The 17,030-nt window shown below is 38.2% G+C and overlaps 1 protein-coding gene across 4 annotated transcripts in view; it reads left to right on the top strand.

The window, feature by feature from the left end:
* Kif4a (kinesin family member 4A) overlaps positions 1–17,030 on the top strand; it is a 122,527-nt gene that overhangs the window by 24,514 nt on the left and 80,983 nt on the right. The gene's annotated exons all lie outside the window — the stretch shown is intronic.

Here is a 17,030-nt window from a genome sequence, read left to right as displayed (position 1 = left end):
ACTCACTAAAGAGGTGTAAAGTATAAAAGGTTGAGAGACATTAAAAGATAATTTGATAAGGCAAATCAGGATAGAAAGTGAATTAGGTACAATGTTTTGAACTCATCAAGATAGGATAGATATGAAGTATTTTTTTCTGAATTTGTCAAATGCAAATGAACTAGACACTGCTGATCTATTTATTACCTCTATATATTGTATATAGTTATTGTACTTATTGTATATAATTTTCTATTAGTTATAGCCTTTTTTATTTTAGACAAAGGGGGAAATATAGTGATATATTATTTGTGTTTTAATAAATCTTGCCTGAAGATCAGTGCAAAGCAGCCACACGAGTTAGCCATAGAGGCTGGGTAGTAGTGGTGCACACCTTTAATTCCAGCCCTAAAGAGGAATATAAAATGGGAGGAGACAGGCCTCACTTTCAGTCTCAATCTGAGGATTCATGGAGGCAGAATGGCTCATTTTGGTCTGAAGTAGATGTAAGAGCCAGTGGCTGACTGCTTTGCTTTACTGATCTTCAGCTTGAACCCCAATATCTGTCTCTGGGTGGGATTTTATTACTCATGCTACACTGCATGTCTTGTTAGGATTTCTACACAACATTATAGTTTTGTTGATATTTTGAGTACTTCTGTTTTCTATGTCTGTATAGGAAAATATTACTTTTTAGATCTTGTCTGGAACCTAACTCCCTTCCACTGTTCTTTTTTTTCTGGCTTTAAAGTGGCTGGCCTAGACCTCATGTAGACCAGACTGGTCTTGAACTCACAAAGATCCACTTGCCTCTGCCTCATTATTTTCAGTTAGATATTTTGGTCTCTTTATTTCAAATATTTATGCCTCTCTTCTTTTGTTAACTTCTTCAGGATTATGCTAGGTGGTGCCAGTGATGTTGTCATTCTTGTATTTCTTTTTGTTTTGTTTTCATGCTCTAACCAGAAAGTTTGCAACTATTTTACTCTTGGCTGTCTTCTGTACATTTATAGTGTGTAGCCATTATCAAGTTAAGGAAGTGGTCTTTTATTGCTAATTTGTAAGTAGTAGAACTTTTAAATTATTTTATTTTACATGTTATGGGTATTTGGCCTGCTTGTATGATTATGCACCACATGTGTGCCTGGTGTCCATAGAGGCCAGGAAAGAGAGAGTTGTGAGCCACCAATTAGGTGCTGGAAATAGAATCTGGGTCCTCTGGAAGAGCAACCAATGCTCTTAACCACTGAGCCATCTCTCCATCCCTAGCTGTATATTTTTAAAAGAAGAAATGAGTACCAGGTAGACATAATAGGCACACTATAATCCTAAGATGTGGGAGGTAGAAGCAGGAGAATCAGGAGTTCAGGGTCATCATCATCATCATGTGCAGCCTGGACTGCGTGAAAAACACAATCTCAAAAAAGAAGAAAAGGAGAGAAACACATTAGTGCTGTATTTTATCTTGATTGGAAATGAGGTAGTGTCCTTTTTTCTACACTGTTGATAAGATTATAAAAATAGATTTTCTGTAAATTACTGAATTGATCATGAAATGTTATTCTCCACAGCTAGGGTAGTTAGGACAGGACTTTTGCAAGTCTGGCTCTGTGAGAGAGTGCCTCTAATTTTTTTTTTGGTATATGTGCTTTCCCATCTAATTTTAGTTTGAAAATAAAATAATTTGGAACATTTTCAGTTTTTCTTTAATGCCATTCTTGTAACATGGGAAATATTTTCAAAAATGTTTTTGATGATTTGATTTTTCTATATATTGATTCAATTTTGCTAATTTATATTTCTCAGAAAATTATTCATTTTGTGTAGATTCTCAAATTTGTTGGCATAATATTGCAAATAAATTTGCTTTCTATTCTCTAGTTCTAATTATGTTTGTTTTTGTCATTTGTATGTCTTTTCTACTTCTTATCAGTTTGACAGATTTGTTGACTAGCTTTACTTTTTTCTTCTTATACTTTCACCTTCTTCCTGGGTTCTGAATTGTATATTCTTTGTATGACTTCTTGGGTTGAAACTGAGTTTGCCTCTTCTCTTTCCCTTTAAAAAGTTTTATGAGCATGTACCAAAGCGGCCAGACTGGTATGATGACGCCCTCAGGTGTGTCAAGCGGTTTTAATGGTGATTAATTTGTGGCCAGACTTTTTATCTGCATCCTACCTACTTTCACTCTCTGATAGTTTTCGACAAGATAGTTGCATGCAGGGTGGTATGGTTGTAACCTGATAATATTTTGAAACAAATCTTGAATGTCTTGTTTTACTTATTTCAGTGTGCATATGTAGAAAATAAGAACTCTTTTTTTTTTTTTTTTTTTTTGGATTTTCGAGACAGGGTTTCTCCGTAGCTTTTGGTTCCTGTCCTGGAACTAGCTCTTGTAGACCAGGCTGGCTTCGAACTCACAGAGATCCGCCTTCCTCTGCCTCCCGAATGCTGGGATTAAAGGCGTACACTACCACCGCCCGGCTAAGAACACTTTAAAAAAAAAAGATTCTTGCCTGAAATGACTTGCTATTTAAATTATCTCAGATTTTATTTGAATAAAAATCTAAACAAGAGCCATGCCTTGTCATTGTTTGATATGCCCTAGGTTTTTTGTTTTGTTTGTTTGAGGCAGGGTCTCACTGTTAAGCCCAGGCTGGTCTCAAGCTCATGCTCTTACTGCCCCTGTCCACAAAAGACTGGGGTTACAATTGTGAGGTACCACATCCTGATTGTGAGATATTTTTAAATCTGGAGGTATCTCTTTCACCTACCTCTTCTTCCCCGTTCCGTTCTTGGGAATTTATTTATTGAAAAGTTTAGGCAGTCTTCAAGAATTTCCCAGTCTGAATCACTGATTGTGTGTGTGTGTGTGTGTGTGTGTGTGTGTGTGTGTGTGTGTGTGTATGGAAGGCTTATTCTTGCCATATCTTTGATCTACATTTACTTACCTTATTTGTAAAAATAGTTCCTTAGAAATACACTGATTAAACAAACTCATAGTTAGAAAATAGCAGAAGTCCTAGTAACTAGTAGCCTGATTGAGAACTATTAATTCCTTCTGTGTCTGATGTCTAATAAGTAACAGAGTGTGCTACTAATATTTGTGTGCTTCGTCAGCTGAATTAAGCATTCTAAGAGTTTTATAGGTGCTTGTTAGCATTTGAAGTAGCTTTTGAGAATGGAAGAGGGTCTTATGAGTGTAGCTTCTACCAGTGGAATTATGTCAGTGGCCATTCTCAAAGATGCTTCCTCTAAAAGGAATCACTTTCTACCTATTAAGAATTAAGAAAATTGCTAGCTCTTTCATAATACTTGAACAGAGTAGATACAGCCCATCAGAGAATTACTACATGTTGTATTATGGAGAGTGAGGAAAGTAGGTATCCAAGTGGTTGACTTGATTTGTGAGGCAAAGAAGTTAATGGAAAAAACACACAGTTGAGTCCTAGATAAAGAAGAAGGTGCTAAAACTGTAGGAAAGGCAGAAATAAAGCTCAGCCATGTCACATAACCATGACTGTCAACAGTGAGCCCCATGCACAACCTCAGTTACAGAAGATTATATCTCCTAGTGACATTGTAGTCATCTAAGTTTGTGTAAGTCTGATGTCTGCAATAATAATTAAATTATCTGTTTTTCATGTGGTGTCCCTTGTTGTCAAGTGACTAGTAGAAAAGAGACTACAGAGGGAGAACTTCTGAATTTGATTTGGAATTTATCAGTTTTTGAATACATATTAGCAAAAGTCCAGGAGGGAGTAGTAAATTTAGGATACTGGACTAGAGACAAATATTTGAAAACTATGTAACTAGATAATGAGAGGACCAACATTACATATTAATGAGGAGCACTCCCATTTTAAGGCCAAGAGTAAAGCAGTCAAATAAAGACATTGAGGAGACAGGATGGTGTGGTGCCTAGAAAACCAGAGTGTGGGTTTCTATACAAAGGGATTGTCATTTGTGGAGAATGCTTCCTTGCTGAGAAAGGATTCCCCCCCCCCAAGGTTTTTAAGGTTTTGGTTTGGTTTGTTTATTTATTTTACCAAAGCAGTCTAAGGAGTTAGGTCAGGTTACATTGACCTAAGGAATTAGGTCAGGTTACTCTCCTTAAGGGAGAGATCTAACTACTATTCTAAGTATGGGCTGCCATATTTCTCTTTTCCATTAATATCTCTGTCCTTGTATCTTTTAGCAATTTGTACTGATGTTCTATCAAATTCTAAACATAAATGACTTCATTATGTATGTGTCTTCTGTTTTCCTCAACGTTATGTTCTTGAAATTCATCCATTTGAAAATATGTTTCAATAGAATTGTTTTATTAACTAGAATCTTGAGTTTTCTTTATCTTGAGTTTTCTTAATAGGAAATTGATTAAAAGGAAATTACCTTTGTCAATATTTATTGTGATTATTTCTATTGCTTTTTTTATTTAAGAGCAAGAAGGATGTCATAGCATACAACCTGGGTTTATGAAGTTGTTTTCCTCATAGGACTTTAGTTTCCAAATTAAATTGTAATTGTTTCAGTGTTTTATTGTTTGGAATGATAAATTTTTGGCAAATAGTATCTAATTCTTTTTTTTCTTTTAGAAAGTTTTTTTAATACAAGTTATATGCTTCTTTAACTTTTTTTTAAGTTGTGTTTTATATATTCCTTCTACTGTTTGGCTTTTTAGTCCCTTAAGTGTACCATTTTTCTTTGTTCATTAAGGCTCAAATATGCCAAAAAGGCACAACATGAGATATTTCCTTTTTCTACTGAGTATTGTTCTGATTTGCTAAGGGTAAATGCTGCCTCATGAGTTTAATATACTTTTACGTTTATCGAGCATTTCTCTTCCTGGTAGAATTGCCCTTTCCAGGTATTGTTCTCCTTTCAGTCAGTGAATGCTGACATTTCCTATTACATCTAGCCCACTTTTTTTGTCTTGATTTAGAATATTTAAGCAACCACCAGATAGATTACAAAGACAGTACAGGAAGTGTGTTAGTCCACCAAAGTATTAATCTACATATATGAAAGTGCCCTGATGATAGTTGTACACACATAAATAGCACCTAGTTGAAGAAACAGTATGAGAAGTGTCCCAGAAGCTCCATTTTTGCTCTCTTCTATTCTCCTAAAGGGTAACCACAACCCAAAACCCTTCATGCTGCTTAACTACACTTGGGATTCCCCCTTATTTTTTGTAAAGTAGCACAGAAATTTACATAAGTAATGGCATAGATTAACAGATAATTATAACATAAATACCTACCCATGTAAATCTTACCTAGGGTGATAAGCAGAGCATTCTCTAGCATTTGATGGATATTTCAGATGTTTCCAGATTGTGACTATTATCAACAATGCCATACAAACTTGAATCTTCATGACTATGTACGGACCTTTTCTAGAGTAGATCCCTACAAGTAGAACTGCTGGGTCATTGGGTATATATACTACTAACTCTTCCAAACTGTATATGCGTATGTAGGAGTCCTTTTCACTCCACATTGCCCAACTTTTGTATTTGAACATTTTTTTGGTGGTGTGTGTGTGTGTGTATGTATATATGTATGTCTATATGTGCAGATGCACATTCTGATGCATGTGTGTAAAGTCAGAGGTCAATCTCAGGTGTCATTAGTTTGGTGCTGTCCACCATGATTATTGTGACAGGATCCCTCACTGGACCTTAGGCTTGCCATTTAGTCTAAGCTTTGTGACCTGTCTCCACTTCCCCAGAGTTGAGAATATAAGCATGGACTATCATGCCTACCTTTTTACATGGGTGCTAAAGATTGAACTCAGATTTCTATGCTTGCTAAACTATTACTGTCTTAGCTATGTCCCCAACCCCTTGTCTGAATTTTTAATTTTTGCCAGTTGAGTAGGGATGGAGTTCCTACTTCACTGTGATTTTAATTTTCTTCCCTGATGGCTATGGGATTTGTTCCCCTTTCGTATATTTATTGGCTATATGTATTTTGTTTTCTGTAAAATGTCTGTTCAAATATGCCTTTTAAAAATATTCACTATGAGCCAAATGGTGTTGCAATTCTTTAATTCCAGCACTCAGGAGGCAGAGGCAGGTGGATCTTTGTGCTTTTGAGGCCAGCCTGCTCTACAGAGAGAGTTCCAAGACAGCCAGGGCTGCTACACAGAGAAACCCTGTCTCTGGAACTAACAGCAATTCTCCTACTTCAGCCTCCCAAGAGCTGGCATGAGCCACCACACTCAGCTTTCCTTGTAGTATTTTCCATACTATTCATATAGTTCTATTTTGGGGGACTCTTCCACTCCTATATAGTGTACCTGTATCTTCCTCTTTTCTCCATCTAGCCCTCATTCTAGGGATGGAGCCCAAGGTCTCATTCTATTGAGCTACATCCCTAAGCTTCACTTTCTTCATTCATGTATATGTTGTTTTGTGCCTTATTTAAGAAATTCAGCACTCTAAGATCTTGAAGGTATTCTGTATTATCAGTGGAAATGACACAGTTTTATCTTTCACAGTTAAGTCTCTCATCTACCTAAAATGTTTTATATAAGGCATGATGAATAGTTCTAGTTTTTCCATATTAATATTTGTCCTAGTACTATTTAAAAAATTCATTTTCCCTCTGAGAAGCAGTGCTACTTTTTTAAAAAAATATGTGTGGTTATATGCGGTTTTGTTTGTTTTCTCAAAACAGGGTTTCTGTGTGGCTCTGGCTGTCCTGGACTTCTTTCTGAAGACCAGGCTGACCTCAGACTCACAGAAATCCATTTGCCTTTGCTTCTGGCATGCTTGGAATTAAAGGCCTGTACTACTACACCCAGCTAATGGATGGATGGATTGGTGTAAATAAAGTGCCCAAATATTGCCTTGATCTGTTTCTGGGTACTTTATAAGAAAAAATTAGGATGGTGTGGTGACAGGTATCTGTAACTCCAATAGTTGGAAGACTAAAGCTTGGAGTTTGAGGTCATCCTGGGCAATAGAGATATCCCACCACACAGGTAGGTAGGTAGGTAGGTAGGTAGGTAGGTAGGTAGGTAGGTAGGTAGGTAGATGGATGAATGGATGGGTGGGTGGATGGATGGATGGATAGACCTGAGGAGATGGCTCAGTGGTCAAAATGCTTGCAGTATAAATGTGAGGACCTGAGTTTGGATCCCTCAGACCCACATAAAAAGCAGGTATGGCAGCATGCATCTATAGTCCTGGGCTTGAGAGGCTAAGAAGGTAGTGTCCCCACCGCTAGCTAATCTAACCAATCCAGTCTAACCAATCTAGATTCAGTTTCGGGGAGACACCCTATCTCAAAAATAATGTGGGAAGCGATAGAGGAAGACACCTAATGACTTCTGGATTCCACACACATATGCATAGGTAGGTCATACACATACCGCACCACAGCCACACACATCGTAAACATTTAAATAAATTAATAAATATCAAAGCATATATATATATATGTGTGTGTATATATATATACACACATATATATATATATATATATGGACTGGAGACAGTTAAGAGCACTGGCTATTTTTCCAGAGGGCCCAGTTCTGATTCCAGCACCCACATGACAGCACACATCCATCTGTAACTCTAGTTCCAGGGGTTCTGATACCTTCTTCTGACCTCCTTAGGTAATGCATCACATTTAATTTAAAAAATTCTAACTTCCACATAAAAGAACACATATTATATCTTCCTGTGTCTGACTTTATTTTTTATTTATTTTTTTCCATTAAAAAATTTACATTTTCTCCCCTCCTCCCATTCCCCTCCCACTCCCCCACTTACCCTCCTCCCTCCCCCTCCCTCCTTAAGAGAGGTCAGGGAATCCTGCACCTGTGGGAAGTCCAAGGCCCTTCCCACTACATCCAGGCCTCGGAAGCTTTGCATCCAAATAGACAAATAGACTAGGGTCCCAAAAAGCCAGTACACGCAGTGGAAACAAGTCCCAGTGCCTTTATCAATGGCTTCTCAGTCAGCCCCCATTGTCAGCCACAATCATAGAGTCCGGTTTGATCACATGCTGGTGCTGGATTTGGTGAGCTCCCATTAAAACAGGCACACTGCCTCAATGGGTGGACGCACCCCTCGCAGTCCTGACTTCCTTGCTCATTTTCTCCCTCCTTCTGCTCTTCAACTGGACCTTGGGAGCTCAGTCCGTGGCTCTGATGAGGGTCTCTGTCTCTATCTCCATCCTTCGCTGGACGAAGATTCTATGGTGATATGCAAGATAATCATCAGTGTGATAGTGGTGGTATGTATTCACTCATTAAGTGGACTCTAGCCATAAACAAAGGACATTAAGCCTATAGTTCACAAGCCTAGAGAAGCCAAATAACAAGGTGACCCCAAAGAAAAACATATATAAATCCTTGAAATTGGAAGCAAACAAGATCACTGGGGCAAAAGTTGGGAGCACGGGGGGGGGGGGAGTGAAGATGGGGGAGGGGGGAGAGAGAAAGGAGAAAGGAAAGACTGGAGAGAGCTTGGGGGAATGGGAGGGTGGAGATGGAGGAAGGGTAGATATAGGAGCAGGGAAGAAGGTATCTACATTAAGGGAGCCATTTTAGGGTTGACAAGAGACTTGGATCTAGAGGGGATCCCAGGTGTCCACGGGGATGACCCCAGCTAGGTCCTTGGGCAGCAGAGGAGAGGGTGCCTGAACTGGCCTTTCTTCGTTTAAAATAATGTCCTCCAGTTCTGTTCATTTAACTTTAAAAGGCAAACCTTCATTCTTTACTGCTAATAATATTCAATTGTGTATATATGTACCAAATTAACTTTTTTCAACTTCTGTTGAAGGACACCTAGACTGATTGCTGAGTTATCTATCCTGGTTAGTGCCATAATAAACATAAGTGTAGATGGTTAGCCCTTTGGCATTATTTTGTTTCCTTTGGCTATATAGTCATAATTGGGAGAGCTAGGTAATATAGTTGATCTATTTTTAGTTTAGTTAGTGTTCATACTGTTCTCTATGACAGCCATACTAATTTCCACAGTGTATAAGACTTCTTTACTTTCTACATCCTTGCCAGTATTTATCTGTTTGTATACAGTGACAGTATCAATATAACTTGGATTTGCATTTTGCTGATAGCTAAATATCGTGAGCATATGTTACAAGTTTATTGGTGATTTATAGTTTGAGAAGTATTTATTTCAATCATTTATCTATTTTTAATGGAATTGTGTGTATTTTTAAGGTTTTGGTGTTCTTTATATATTCTGGATATTAATCCTCTATCAGATGAAATGTTAAAAGACATTCCATTCTGTAGCTGATCTTTTTACCTTTTTTTATTGTTTCCTTTGCTGAAAGTTTTTGACTTTTTGTAATTCATTTTATTAATATTTACTTTTGTTTTCTGTGCCTTTAAAGTTCTATCCAGAAAATTATTGCCCATACCAGTGTCTTGAAACAATTCCCTTGTACTCTAATAGTAGTTTATGGTCTTACATTTAGATTTTTCATCTATTTTGAGCTGATTTTTGTGAAGACTAAAAGATAAGGGTTAAGTATCATCTCTTCACATGTGAACACTCAGGTTTTTCACCACCATTTATTTCAAAGGCTGTCCTTTCTCCGATGCATTTTTGGCATCTTTGTTACTTAGGTTTATTTCTGGAGTCTGTTTTTTGTTACATTGGTTTGTATGTTTGTCTTTCTTACAGGGGCCATGCTGTTTTGACTACAGTAGCTCTGTAGTGTGTCTTGAAATTAGGTATTGTCATCCCTCCAGCTATTTGGGGGGATTAAGATTGCTTTGGCTAGCTGAGAATGGTGGCACTTAACTGCAATCCCAACACTATGGAGGCAGTTCAGGGTTAGCCATAGTGAGCTCAAGGTCAGCTTGAATTACATAGCAAGACTCTGTCTCAGAAAAACAAAGAAAATTCACAATATATCTCAGTGATAGAGTACTTGTCTTGGTTTTGGTCCCTGTTCATCACTAAACAAAATTTCTTTGGAGCCTTTTGTTCTTTAATATTAATTTTACAGTTATTTTTTTTATTTTTGTGAGGAATGTCATTGGTATTTTGATGCAGTATGAGCATTTTGCCTTCCCCCCCTCCCCCCCCGAGACAGGGTTTCTCTCTCTCAGGACAGAGTCATTGCTGTCCTGGAGCTTACTCTGTAGACCAGGCTGGCCTTGAACTTGGTGAGCCCTCTGCCTCTGCCTCTTGAGTGCTGGGATTAAAGGTGTGCACCACCACTGCTGAGCACAGTATGGACTTTAACAATATCTATTCTTCTAACTAAGAAACATAGGAACATTTTCCTGTGTGTGTTTCTGTGTGTGGTTCAATTTACCTCACCAGACTTTTAAAACTTTTCTCTGTATAGGTGTTTCACTTCCTATATATTTATTTTTGTGGCTATCACAAATTAGATTGTTTTAATAATTTTTAAGTAGATTCATTATTGATACATAAGAAAGATTTTTGTTAGTTTTGAATCTTGCTATTTTACTGAGTTCATTTATTAATTCTAATGGCTTTCTAAAGAAATAAAATACTTCAATTTTTTCTGTATATAGAATCATATTATCGCCATGGCTTAACTTCTTTAATTTTGTTTGTGGGATCAGAGCTTTGAACTCAGGCCCTCAAGTTTGCACAGCAAGTGTTTTATCCACTGAACCATCTCCGCAGTCTTTTTGTTGTTGTTGTTTTTTCGAGACAGGGTTTCTCTGTGGCTTTGGAGCCTGTCCTGGAACTAGCTCTGTAGACCAGGCTGGTCTTGAACTCACAGAGATCCGCCTGCCTCTGCCTCCCGAGTGCTGGGATTAAAGGCGTGAGCCAAAATTCACTTATTCTTATCTTTTTTGAAACAGGTTCTTACCAGGTAGCTCTGGCTGTCATGGAACTCACTATGTAGACAATGCTGGCTTTGAACACTCAGATCCACCTGCCTCTTCTTCCTAAGTACTAGGATTAACTGATCAAAAATAAACTTATTAATATTGATTTTGTATCCAGCAACTTGTTTTGTTTTAGATTCAGTAGTCTGTGTTAGCTTTTGTTAGTGCCAGTATGTAGAAGATCCACCATGAATATTTTAATTGTTAGAACCAATTGGTTCTTTCAGTACTTATCTGACCTCTCTGTGCATTGACACTTCAACTAAGATGTTTTTAAAATGATCTTTTTATTTTTTGGGAATTACATGCAACGTATTTTATCATATTCTTTCCTCTACCTCCCTACTCACTCAACTTCATGTCTCTTCTCTACTTTTCCCCCATCGAGTCCAGTTTGTATTGCCTGACTATTGCTTTGTGTGAGTCCTGCCCTAGAGTGGTCAATATGTCAGTTGTTACACCAGAAAAGAAAATTGACTTTCCTACCAGAAACCAAATACCAATAGCTCCTCTGCTAGGGGTAGGACTTTCTACCTTTCCCCCCTCCATGCTGGGATTTTGTCCATCTTGAGCTCACACAGGTCGTGCTCATACTGTCACAAGTGTTGTGAGTTCATATGTATATCTACCCCGTTTCGTTGATGTCATTCACTGTCTCTGACTCTTACCATCTTTCCATTCTTCATCCTCATCTTCATCCTCATAAATCCCTAAGAGGAGTGTGTGTGTGATGGAGATGCCCTATTTTTAGGACTGAGCACTACACAGTATCGTATTCTCTGCATGTTGACAGTTGTGTCTTGCTGTTGATTGCCATTTACTTCAAGAAAAAGTTTCTCTCGTGAGGGTTATAAGATATACTGATGTACGGGTATAGCAATAAGTCATTAGGAGTTGTTTTAATGCTATAATTGACTCCCCCCTTTTTTGAACTTCCCTTGATTTGTAAATTCTTACTGTCTTAGTTCATTTTTTAATTCATATGATTCCTTTTCTTTTTGCTGTTCCATTAGGTTAATTATTATACTCAGCATGATCTCCCCAATTAGGAATGAGTACCCACTACCTGCTGTTAGGTTCTTTCTTAGCACTAGTGTGGAGATACACCCACTTCCATTCTGTTCCTGTTGTCTCTGCCAAGTTTATAGCATCATCCTGTACATCTGGAAAAGAGCTTCCTGACTGGACCATTAAAAGGCACTCCATTCCAAATACTATAGCTAGACCAAGCTTCTTATAATACCACTTTGCGTATGATACCTGTTCCAGATACAAACTGAAGTATCATGTCCTACTTACAGGATGAACTTTAAACACTGCCACTTGTCCTTCCAGACCCTTTGCCCCCCCCCCCCCCCAAGCTCTAGCCTAGCTCCTCTGCTGTCTTTCATAGCTTCCCTACCCACACTATCCACTCAAGCTATGTGGCCCACAACATGCTCAGTTTCTGTATATGTTCTCCACAGCCTTCTCTTCCTCTTGCAGAGAACCCAATGTGTGCCTGCCCCTACCCTACCCTCACAATCAAACTGTCTCTAACACAGCCTTTCTTTAAAGCCCAATTTGTCTTGCAGGTTTAGACATTGCCTTTTAAAAATGATTTCATAGGGTTTTTGTCTTAAAATTCTATAGTGACAGAGAACTGTAATGTCATCTCTGGCCCCTGTGTATTTTCAGTCCACATCCATCAACTTATGTTGTCATCTGTAACTCATCACTGTCTACATAGTTGTGTTGATTCACATCTCAGTAGCATTACAGCTGAGTGTTCTCTCCTGTATTTTCCCCCTTTCCCATTGCCTTCAGAAACTTGGTTACATCAAGCGCACATGCTCCCTGACTGTATGTTGACTCTGGTACTGGGAATAGAACTCAAGTTTTTACAGGTGAATATAATTCTATTGTATAAATATGTACAGCATTTCTGCTATTCATTGTTCAGTTGATAAGCATCTAGATGGATTCTACTTCCTTGCTATTATGAGTAGAGCTGCAATAAACATGGATGTACAAATATCTCTTGTAGAATATGGAATTCTTTGAGTACATACTCAAAAATACCTAGGTCATATTGTAGTTCTGTTTTTAGTTTTTTGAGAAACCTCCATGCTGGCTTCCATAGTGGCCATACTAGTTTACATTCCCATCAGCAGTAAATAGGGCTTCCCCTTCAACTACATCCTCCCTAGCTTACACCAACATCTGGCTTTCAAGGCACTTGAGTGTAAATTCTCTTGGTTCCCCCATATACACATAATTTTAAAATATTATCAAAATATTGCAAAGAAAAATGGGTTTTAGATGCATTTATATTGTTTATTCATTTATTTTTGTTTGTTTGTTTGAGACAGAGTATGTATTACAGCCTGGCCTCAAACTCAGTAGGTAGCCAAGGCTAGCTTTTGCACCCTCAATCTTCCTGTTTCCACCTCTCAAGTTATAAGTTCAAATTTATGATACTGAGTACGTCACTCACTCTAAGAATCTCTGTGTGGGGGCCAGTAAGATTACTCAGTGACTAGAAGAGGTAGGCCTAAAGATCTGAGTTTAGTTGTTGGTTCCCACAAGGTGACAAGAGAAAAGCAGTCAGAGAGCTGCCCTCTGATCTCCACTTGTCTACCAAGGCATGTGTGCCTGAACATAGGCACATGTACACAGAGAGATATACTTGCTAAATAGAATATTTATTTTATTTTAAAATCATGTGTATGCTTGTATGTCTTTGGGTATTGTACATGAGTGCAGCTTCCCAGAAAGGCCAGAGGATGGCTTTGGTTCCTCTGACTCTGAAGTAACTAAACCACCAGACTTGGATGCTAGGGACACGTAGGTCCTCTATAAGAGCAGAATGTGCTCTAAACCATTAAACCATCTCTCTAGCCACCACCCAATCTGTGAATGTAGAGGGGTGTGAGTTCAGATGGGTGTATGTAGACAGACTGCACTTTTGTTTCCCTGCTTCCTAAACCCAAATAATCACACAGAAATTATATTAATTATAGCACTGTTTACCCAATGGCTCAGGCATATTCCTAGCTAGCTCTTAAATCTTAAACTAACCTGTTTCTATTAATCTTTGTATTGCCACACAACTGTGGCTTACTGGTAATATTCTAGCATCTATTTTCTTCAGTGGTTACATGGCATCGGGTTGACTCTGCCTTCTTATTCCCTTCATTCAATTTTGTTTTTCTACCTAGCTGTATTCTACCCTACCATAGGCCAAAGTAGCTTCTTTATTAACCAATTCTCATAAAATATGTTCATAGCATACAGAGGGGAATCCCAAATCATGGGTATGTATGTGTGGAGACCTGTGATAGATTTGGGGTATGTGCTTTGGTTACTCTCTCTGTTTGTTTGTATTGAAATAGAATCTCTCATCTATCCTGAAGCTCGTTGATTCAGCTAGCTAGCTACCTTGTAAACTCTAGTATTACACTGTCAGTTTTTGTTTTGTATGTCAACCTCTCCTTTTAGGCTGAAGTTCTCAAAAATCAACTCATTTAATTACTTTTTAAAAAGATTTATTTATATGTACATTGGTGTTTTGCCTATATGATATGTATACACACACACACACGTCTGTGGGGTGCCAGATCCTCTAAACTGGAGTTATAGACATTTGCGAGTTTCATGTGGGTGCTGGGAATTGAACCCAGGTCCTCTGGAGCAATCAAGCAGTGCTCTTAACTGATGAGCCATCTCTCCAACCCCTCATTTAATTCTTACAATAGTCCTATAAAGTAGATATCATTATTCATCTTTATATATCTGAAAGCTAACTAGCACAGTGATAGAGACTGTACATATCCACCAAATGTGCAGTGAATAAAAGCCTTGGATATGTGGGGGTAACAATAGGGAGACTCTAGGATGAGTCAGATTTGCTATTGATTGCATGACCTTCTAAAGGTGAGACAATGAAAAGGAACAGTGTTGGAAATAGAGTAAGAGTGCAGCTAAGCAGATTCTGTTCTGTTCAGGTCTTTTGTGCAGTGCCCTAGTCTAACCAAGATAGTCAGGGAGCACTCACAGTACAGATTTGGACATCAGGAAAAAGGCCCTGTTTGTGGATACAGTTTTCAGGCCCTGATAGTAGTAGATACTTGGAACTCTAGGCATGGAGGAGGTTAAACAGAAGGAGTATAGACTAAAAAGATTATAACATGGTTATAAGGGAATACCAACATTTAATAGAGATACAGAAAGCCTTGCATAATATAGATAGAGAATGATTGAAAACAGGGGATGGGTATTGTAGTTTCACAACTCTAAAGAGCAGAATTTCTAGCTAAAATCATCTTCAATGATTTTAATTAATTTATGTGCAGATAATTATAATTTTATTAGTCTTAACTTAAAAATAGCATTTATTCATTCATATGTATATGTATGTGCATGCCATGACACATGTGTCATCAGAGGACAGTATGTGTCAGTTCTCTCTATCATGTAGGTTTGGGGAATGGAATTCAGGTTGTTAGTCTTGGCATCATGCACCCTTACCCACTGAGCTATCTTGCCAGCTTGAATTTTCTCTTTTGAAAAGACTCCTATTCATTTCCCTTTATACTTCATAACATTGGCATCTTAAATATCATTCTTTCCTGAATTTTAGAGATGATTTTTATGAAATCTCAGGTACTGACATTTGTCTGTTCCTTAGTCTCCTGCAACCAGATTTCTATCAGTCCACTTCTAGAGTCAGTTCTGTGTTATCTTGAAAGCAAAAGTATTCACGTCTGTAATCAGTTGTAGTTCCTTCTGGGTGATGTAATTGTCATCAGAGTAGATACAGGATTTCAGCCTCATATGATTTAGCAAATAGCCAGATTATCTAAGGTTTTCTACCCTTTAACATGAATTACTTGTATATGGCTCTCAACAGATGCCATTTTATTTTTATCATACTCTCATAATCCAAGGAAAAGATTGCCACTGTTTTATGGAGAAAATTTGAAATTTGTTGGTAAGTGACTGAGGCCAAGTTTTAGTTAAGATCCTCTGTCTCCTAATCAAATGTTCTTCCCACTTTTTGAATGGTTACCTCTGTAAGGTTCTTTGCTTGTTTTTGTTGTTGTTTTAGAACCATATACATCTCGGGCTGGCCTTGAACTTACTTTATAGCCAAGGTTTTTAACTCTTCACCTTCCTGCCTCTCTACCCTCTAGTGCTGAGATTACAGGTGTTTACCACCATGCGGGTTTATGCAGTCCTGGATGTGGAACCCAGGGCTTCCTGCAGTGCATACTAGAGAGGCGCTCTACCAAATGAGCTACATCTCAAGCCCTATGTAATTTTTAAAATCTGTTTTGGTAACAGATTAATCCATTCCTTTTTGACTGGAGAACACAACCATATTATGCTATTACTTAAGTCTTTCCGGGCAACTTCTTCAGCCAGTCTACCTGACTTTTATCCATGCATAATTTTCCTTTCATGTTAACCAGGATTTGTCACTTGTGGTACTGTTGACATTTTGAATTAAATTACTTTGTGGGGAGCTCTGTTGAAATAAGAGTGGCGGGGCTGTGTCCCGCCACCCAGCCGCCCGCACAGATAGCTTTATACCCAAAATAATTACACGGAAACTGTATTCTTTTAAACACTGCCTGGCCCATTAGTTCCAGCCTCTTATTGACTAGCTCTTACATATCGATCTAACCCATTTCTAATATCCCTGTAACACTACGAGGTGTCTTACCAGGAAGATCTTAACCTGCATCTGTGTCCGGTAGGAGAATCATGGCGACTCCTTGACTCAGCTTCTTTCTCCCAGCATTCTGTTCTGTTTACTCCGCTTACCTAATTTTATGTCCTATTAAAGGGCCAAGGCAGTCTCTTTATTTAACCAATGAAATTAACACAAAACAGAAGACTCTCTTGTACTTTTGTAGAATGCTTAACAGAATTCTTAGCCTCTTCCTATTAGAAACATGTACCGCTCTCACCCCAAGTTGTGACAGTAACTATCTCCAGAGATTGTCTGCTGTCCAGTAATAAGCAAAATTGCCTAGTTGAGAACCACTCTATATAGAGCTGCTTCATTTTCCTCCCAGCCAGGCTCTTCCCTACCACAGATGTACCCTTCTTTTGAAGCTATTGTAATGTGCCTCTGGTAGCTGTGAAGTTGTATTTCTGTTTTAAATCCAAAAACTTCCCCTTTGTTATTTATTTCTTGCCAT

Source organism: Microtus pennsylvanicus, chromosome X (genome assembly GCF_037038515.1).
Source record: "Microtus pennsylvanicus isolate mMicPen1 chromosome X, mMicPen1.hap1, whole genome shotgun sequence".
NCBI lineage: Eukaryota > Metazoa > Chordata > Mammalia > Rodentia > Cricetidae > Microtus > Microtus pennsylvanicus.
This window is presented reverse-complemented; position numbering and strand designations above follow the sequence as displayed.